Source organism: Crassostrea angulata, chromosome 1 (genome assembly GCF_025612915.1).
Source record: "Crassostrea angulata isolate pt1a10 chromosome 1, ASM2561291v2, whole genome shotgun sequence".
NCBI classification, from domain to species: domain Eukaryota; kingdom Metazoa; phylum Mollusca; class Bivalvia; order Ostreida; family Ostreidae; genus Magallana; species Magallana angulata.
Window position 1 is genome coordinate 1,114,717 of NC_069111.1, and position 7,848 is coordinate 1,122,564.

General features: G+C 31.9%; 1 long non-coding RNA gene across 1 annotated transcript; it reads left to right on the forward strand.

Annotated features, from left to right (window-relative positions):
• Positions 1-1,822: 1,822 nt before the first annotated feature.
• On the forward strand, positions 1,823-7,209 carry LOC128179621 (uncharacterized). Its single transcript, XR_008243112.1, has 2 exons — positions 1,823-3,048; positions 6,918-7,209. It is a non-coding gene; the product is annotated as an uncharacterized LOC128179621 (long non-coding RNA).
• The last annotated feature ends 639 nt before the right edge of the window (positions 7,210-7,848 follow it).

Sequence of the window (7,848 nt, forward strand, 5' to 3'; positions counted from 1 at the left end):
AAAAATAGCGTATATTCAAAGTAAAATTAACTCGTACCAAAAATAATTGTTAAGTCGTACTTGAACACATTCGGATTTTTATTGTTAAGTCGTTCTTGAAATCGAAAAGGTTTTTATTAAGTCGTACTTAAAATCATTCGTATTTTGTTAAGTCGTACCAGTAATAATTCGATTTTTTTCATCTTTTTATTTTAGTTACTCTTGTTGTTGTTTTAAGAGCTCTGCTTCTTACAGGAACTTCCAGCTTTACTTCCGACATGAACGGAAGACCCACTCGTTGCTTTGCAACGAGCTTTGCTCTAGTTATTATTATTCTTCTTGTTTTTCCTTCTGACTTCTTTTTTGCTTTATATCTCAAAAACTATTCAACCGATTTGCAAGAAATTTTCAGGGATAATGTTGAATTCTTGTCCCTTGAAGCTTGTAAAGTTTCAGTCATTTAATCACATCCGTTTTCTAGTTACGTCATTTTAAAAATTTTCAGAAAGTGATTTTGTCCAGGACTTTTCTCGTTAACGGTTGTTTATAAAGACTTGAAATTTTCTGTGATTGTAGATCTGCGGATTTATTTATGGCATTTGACCAAAAAAATGTATTTTGTCACTTCCGGTCGAAACCGGAAGTGAAACAAATTTTTCGAAAAAATGAATTTTCTGATCAAATCAAAAATGAATATGTGTTTTGTATAGCTTATTAAGCTGAATCTAACACTGAAAGCCGTTTTCAAATCGAATGATGCATTACAGAGATATCGGGGTTTAAAAATTGATTTTTCCGGAAATTTTGATTCCGCCTCCTTGGTTTAAAAAATAGCGTAATGTTCAAAGTTAAATTAACTCGTACAAAAAATAATTGTTAAGTCGTACTGGAACACATTCGGATTTTTTTTGTTAAGTCGTTCTTGAAATCCAAAAAATTTTGTTAAGTCGTACTTAAAATCATTCGGATTTTGTTAAGTCGTACCAGGAATAATTCGATTTTTTTCATCTTTTTATTTTAGTTTCTCTTGTTATTGGTTAAAGAGCTCTGCTTCTTACAGGAACTTCCAGCTTTAATTTCGACATTAACGGAAGACCCACTCGTTGCTTTGCAACGACCTTTGCTCTAGTTTTTTAAAATTATTATTATTATTATTATTATTATTATTATTATTATTATTATTATTCTTGTTTTTCCTTCTGACTTCCTTTTTGCTTTATATCTCAAAAACTATTCAACCGATTTGCAAGAAATTTTCAGGGATTATGTTAAATACTTGTCCTTTGAAGCTTTTAAACTTTCAATCAGTAAGTCAGTTCCGTTTTCTAGTTACGTCATTTTTAAAATTTTCAAAAAGTGATTTTGTCCAGGACTTTTCTCGTAAAGGGTTGTTTATAAAGACTTGAAATTTTCTGTGTTTGTAAATCTGCGGATTTACTTATGGCATTTTTATAAAAAAGATTATTTTGTCACTTCCGGTAAAAACCGGCAGTGATTTTAATTTTTCGAAAAATTGAATTTTTTGATCGAATCAAAAACGAATATGTGTTTTGTAGAGCTTTTTAAGCGGAACCTAACACTGAAAACTGTTTAAAAATCGGACGATGCATTACAGAGAAATTTGGCTTAAAAAATTGATTTTTCCGGAAATTTTATTTCCGCTTTTTTGGTTAAGAAAGTAGTATCAAGTTCTTTGTTAAATTAACTTGTACCTAAAAATTAATTGTTAAGTCGTACTGTAACACATTCGGATTTTTTTTGTTAAGTCGTTCTTGAAATCGGAAAGGTTTTTGATAAGTCGTACTTAAAATTATTCGGATTTTGTTAAGTCGTACCAGGAATAATTCGATTTTTTCATCTTTTTATTTTAGTTACTCTTGTTTTTGGTTTAAGAGCTCTGCTTCTTACAGGAACTTCCAGCTTTACTTCCGACATGAACGGAAGACCCACTCGTTGCTTTGCAACGAGCTTTGCTCTAGTTAGGGTCTTCCGTTTTCCAACGGAAGACCCTTTTGTTTTTCTTCGGTCTCTTTTTATTATTATTATACTTTTTCTTTTTTTTCTGACTCCTTTTTTGCTTCATAACTCAAAAAGTTTTCAAGCGATTTCAATGAAACTTCCAGAGATTTTAGCAAGTAATCGTCCCTCAAAGATGTTAAAGTTTTGAAGACAACGTCACTTCCGTTTTGACGTTACGTCATTTTTAAAAATTTTAAAAAGTCATTTTGTCCGGGACTTTTCTCAAAAACGCTTTAAGATAGAGGCTTGAAATTTTCAATGGTTATGATTTGGTCGATTTTCCTCTGTAATGAAGCTATATAATAAAAATCCGTCACTTCCGGTCGAAACTGGAAGCGAATCAAATTTTTCGAAAAATTGAATTTTTTGATCAAACAAAAAACGTATACGTATTTTGTAGAGCTTTCTAAGCTGAATCTAATGCTGAAAACCGTTTAAAATTCGGAGCATGAATTACAGAGATATCGGGGTTTAAAAACTGATTTTTCCGGAAATTTTGATGCCGCGTTCTTGGTTTCAAAAATAGTGCAAAATTCACACTGAAAGTAACTTCTACTGTAACAATTCGTACTGATCATAAAACTTTATTAAAAACATAAAATTATATGCATATTGTATAGTTTGCAAAGCTAAATACAAAACTGAAATTCGATTTAAAATCGGATACTGCATTGCAGAGATATCGGGGTTTAAATATTGATTTTTCCGGAAATGTTGATTCCTCGTTATTGGTTTAAAAAATAGTGCAAAATTCACACATAAAGTAACTCCTGCTGAAAAGATTTCGTACAGGTCATAAAACCGAACTCCTTTTTTATATAGTTAATCAGAGTGTTTATTGAAACAATTTCGTTAATTCGGTCGATAATTAGGTTGTTAGTTTTTATTAGTCTTATTAGTTTTAATCGAAATAATTATCGTACGATTCACTATGTCAACTCGCCATGTTTTGACTGCGAACAACAGCTGATAGCGGTGTGTCAGAAGAATGGCCTGCAAGACGGCGATAGTGGAAATTTCAGCTCAACTAACGTATGACAGATTATAAAGGTATGTTTCAATACAGAATATGTCGTATTGACTTTTTCTTTTCAAAGTGTTTGTGCACTTTTCAATCTAATCCGACATTCCTCTGACTCTAAACTCCGCTTTTGACGTGCGTAACAATATAAAAGCGGGCATTTGAGTCAGAGAAATCTCGGGATATTATCTGTTCAATGTATTTTCATGTGTATGTTTTGCACACTACTCTTTTGAATTTCTATTTATTATTATGTATATGTATGTCTTAATTTGTATTGAACAACACACCACACACTGTAAAACAGTGCAATTAAAAGGGGTGGGGGTCCAAAGGCACACAAGAGTAGAATGTTGTAATTAGAGTGCATGTTTGCATGATGATAACTTTACCCTAAATATTTGAATATAGCAGATCTTTACCATATCACCTCCACTTAATTAATGAATTAAAGAACTCAGACAGGCTTGTGCTTAATTAAATAAATATATTTGACATGGTAAATATTCAGTCTAATTAAAATTAGAACTTTTGTCTGGCTCCCGTTATATATGATTATCGCCTGTGAAAGAGCATGTAAAACAGAGTGCAAGATGAAAAGAACTTTAAGTTCAGATTTTAGGTTAATGTCCCTGATATCTTAAAAACATTCTTCTCAAGATTTGATTATTTCACAGAACCATTGTAAATTCTTTGAGATTAGTTTATCTTTTATATATATTGAATTTTATTGATTCATTTTAGGTAAACTTTACATGCAGAACACATCTACATTGTAAACAATTTTTACAGTAAGACAAATGTATGTAATAATTTTAACTACATGTGCCTCGATCAGATCTCTCTCTCTCTCTCTCTCTCTCTCTCTCATGCTTTTAATCTTGGCAAAGCATCACAGAGCAACATCATTTTGTGCATATCTCTATCTAGGAAAAGAAATCAACAATGCTTTAAATTTCAAAATGAGCATGTATTATCGTGCAATCCCTCATTTTTTCATTGTGCAACTAAAATCCAAAGCTTTGTAAAATTGTTTATTGAATTTTATACATACTAAACATAATATTGTTTTTAAAACCTGTCATTAATAAGAAAAGAGAAAAAAATCCTCGCTAAAATTTGCAAAAAAAAACCCAGTGGAATGCATTTAATAAAAAATGGTATAGCAGAAAATTATACTTTGAGGCTGTTCGGACGAAATACTGTAAGTCGTTTAAATTCCACCGTGTTAAAATTTCATGATTTTTACTAAAGTATCAATTGCGATGGTTTTAATTTCACGCTGCTTAAAAATTCAATTGATCAGAATAGAAGCATTTAAATTTCATAATATTTGGTTAAAGTGTTCAAACTAATGCTTCTTAGGAAAATGAACAAATAGGGGGAGGGTATACATGTAAGGGTATTTCTAAGTGATGTGATGCTTTTGTCATGATAATATCATGTATATGTATGTAGTTTTGAATAAGGTTTCTTATTTAGGGAGGTTGAACAACAGTTGACCTCTATAAGATTAGGTAAAGATGCTTTATTTATGGAGAGCCCTATAAATCTGTGTTAAATAGAAGAAAGTGTAAATGCTGGGTTCACTTAAATGGCCATATTTTTCTTAATCCTTAATGGAATCGGCAAAATGAGGTATACTTTTTCTCAGAATAGCATAAGCTTTGTAAGTTTAAGACAAGATGACTTTTCAGAGAATGTTAGTGTAAGTTTCAAGACTACATGGTATTTTCAGATTTCTCATTTAACTGTAATTTTGAGTGGATTTTGTACCAAAATTGGGAAAATGGATGATTTTGTTGGTTATATATGTCATTACATGATTTATTAGCTATATACAAGGGAAGTAAATCCCTTTTAAATGTGTAGAATGACCACCACTAGAGTAAATTGGCTTAGAAAGTAGGTATTTTCTATCCTGATGACAATTAATATGCTTAAGTTAATTACCGAGATAAGAATTAATACTGTCAAAGAGTTTTGATCAATTGAATTATTTAAATTATAAATTTGCAGCAATTTTGCTGTCTGATTTCATGAAATAACATTAAGCAACCTGACTTATATAACTCAATTTTTTTTAAACAGCATATTTTTCTTTCAAATAAAATTCACATGTAGACAAATGCAGTTATCAAAGTATACAATATGTAAAAAAAACTCAAGTTTTTGCTCCTTCCTATCCAAAAGTGATATTTTAGATATATTTACAGAACTCAAAAAGCCACCCCCTCTTTCCAATTGTCTCCATTACATGTTGGATATGTAAATGTACATTTGACCTTGAAATAACATCTGTTATTATAATTACTCTCGAAACGATCAAGAAACAACATATTTTTACCCTTTTATTGTATATATACATAAAAAATGTAGGAAAACATGTAAAATTTGAACATTTATCATGGAATTCTCATCCGTCCCCAGGTACCCGGTTGTGTTTGAATTTCATTTTAATTAAGAGCAAACATCACACTTGTAGGTCTTACTATTTTAGCAAAGTTAAAAGGAGACTAGAAACCAGAATAAATAAGAAATTCACTAAATATGACTATAAGCTTACTGTTTCATGAAAACAAGAAATCACATGTATTGCGGCATGTCTTTTTGTGAAAAAAATGTTACATTTCATCCATTTATGAAGAAAAGATCAATTTTCAATATCAGTGATGGTTGACTCAAGGGAATTGCCACAAGTTTCATAATATGAGGTTAAAGTGTTCAAACTAATGCTTCTTTGGAAAATGAACAAATAGGGGGAGGGTATACATGTAAGGGTATTTCTAAGTGATGTGATGCTTTTGTCATGATAATATCATGTATATGTATGTAGTTTTGAATAAGGTTTCTTATTTAGGGAGGTTGAACAACAGTTGACCTCTATAAGATTAGGTAAAGATGCTTTATTTATGGAGAGCCCTATGAATCTGTGTTAAATAGAGGAAAGTGGAAATGCTGGGTTCACTTAACTGGCCATATTTTTCTTAATCCTTAATGGAATTGGCAAAATGAGGTATACTTTTTCTCAGAAAAGCATACGCTTTGTAAGTTTAAGACAAGATGACTTTTCAGAGAATGTTAGTGTAAATTAAAGGTAGCAAGGGACAGTTTCGGATAAAGTACCCATCAATACTTTTGTAAAATTGAGAGTTGCTGTACTTGAAGGCTTATGAGTGTTGCTAAAATTCATGAAATGATTTTTAATGATTATCATTTAGTTAGAGGGATGTCTCTTGTTGAAATTGATATTCAATATGTAGGCCCCATATGTTAGGTACATGAGATTCAGAAGTAAAATGCAAAACCTGCGGCTATGACTGTTGTGTTGACTTTAGACAGTGAAAATGCAAGTTACAGACGGGAGGGTAAATAACACGAAAAGTAGGTAGATGGGGCATTATAAACTATACACCGGTAAGTTTCTGACATGTGATGGTGCAACATGCACATGGTACGGAAGGTCAACCCTTTGCAGGGAATTGGCTGGGGGAGGTCTAAAAAGCTGAAAAATCATGAAAAATTAACAAAATATGGAAGGGTCAAAATCTCATAAAAACCAGTATGTAGAAAAATTTTACAGGTTTTGACTAGTAATTTTCTTCAGAAATTGGTGATTGGCCTTATAAAGAGTGAATTAAAGGTATTTTTGCTGAATGGGAACTGAGGAAATTCTAGTTACAGGGTTCCAAAGACACACGTCCCCAGGCTACAATGAAATGTATCAAAAAAACTGTCCTGTGCCATCTAATGTCACGTATCGGGATATGTCATACTAATTACACTGCATGGTCAGTGTATTTTTTTTCAGAAATACTATGCATATGTTAATGTAAACACAGCTATTATTAGTACCGGTACATGTATTAACACAGCTTATTGATTTTTTTAATTTCAGCTATTGGTGGCCACATGGTTTTTACCTGTTCATTCTTTTCAGCTCTTGAGGTTAACCTGTCACCTCTACCCACATGCATATTCCTAATGTGTTCTACAGACTATTTACCAGTAATTCAAATTAAATCGGATAATTCATGAACAGTTACTGTAATGGAACTTTAAGAAAGCATCATGCCTTGTTGTGGTTTGTGTTTGATAAGAAATTATAACAAACAAAATTATGGCTGTTTAAAATAATTTAGAATTGTTAGCTGTGAAAATTTGTTTTTCAATAAAAGTATGCAATTATGTTTCCTTTATTTTGTTTTTAGCTCACCAGAGCCAAAGGCTCAAGTGAGCTTTTCTGATCACAATTTGTCGTTGTCGTTGTTGTAAACTTTTCATATTTTCATCTTCTTCTCAAGAACCACTGGGCAGATTTCAACCAAATTTGGCACTAAGCACCACTAGGTGAAGGGGATTCAAGTTTGTTCAAATGAAGAGCCACGCTCTCTTTAAAGGGGAGATAATTGAGAATTATTGAAAATTTGTTGGTATTTTTCAAAAATCTTCTTCTCAAAAACTATTCGGCCTGAAAAGCTTAAACTTGTGTGAAGGCATCCTCAGGTAGTGTAGATTCAAATTTGTTCAAATCATGGTCCCCGGGGGTAGGGAGGGGCCACAAGAGGGGGATCAAGTTTTACATAGGAATATATAGAGAAAATCTTCTTCTCAAAAACTATTAGGCCAGAAAAGCTCAAATTAAAGTGGAAACATCCTCAGGTAGTGTAGATTCAAGTTTGTTCAAATCATAATCCTAGGTGGTATGGTGGGGTCACAATGGGGGAATGGATTTTTACATAGGAATATATAGAGAAAATCTTTAAAAATCTTTTTATCAGAAACTAATCAGCCAGGAAAGCTGAAATTTTTGTGGAAGCATCCTCAGG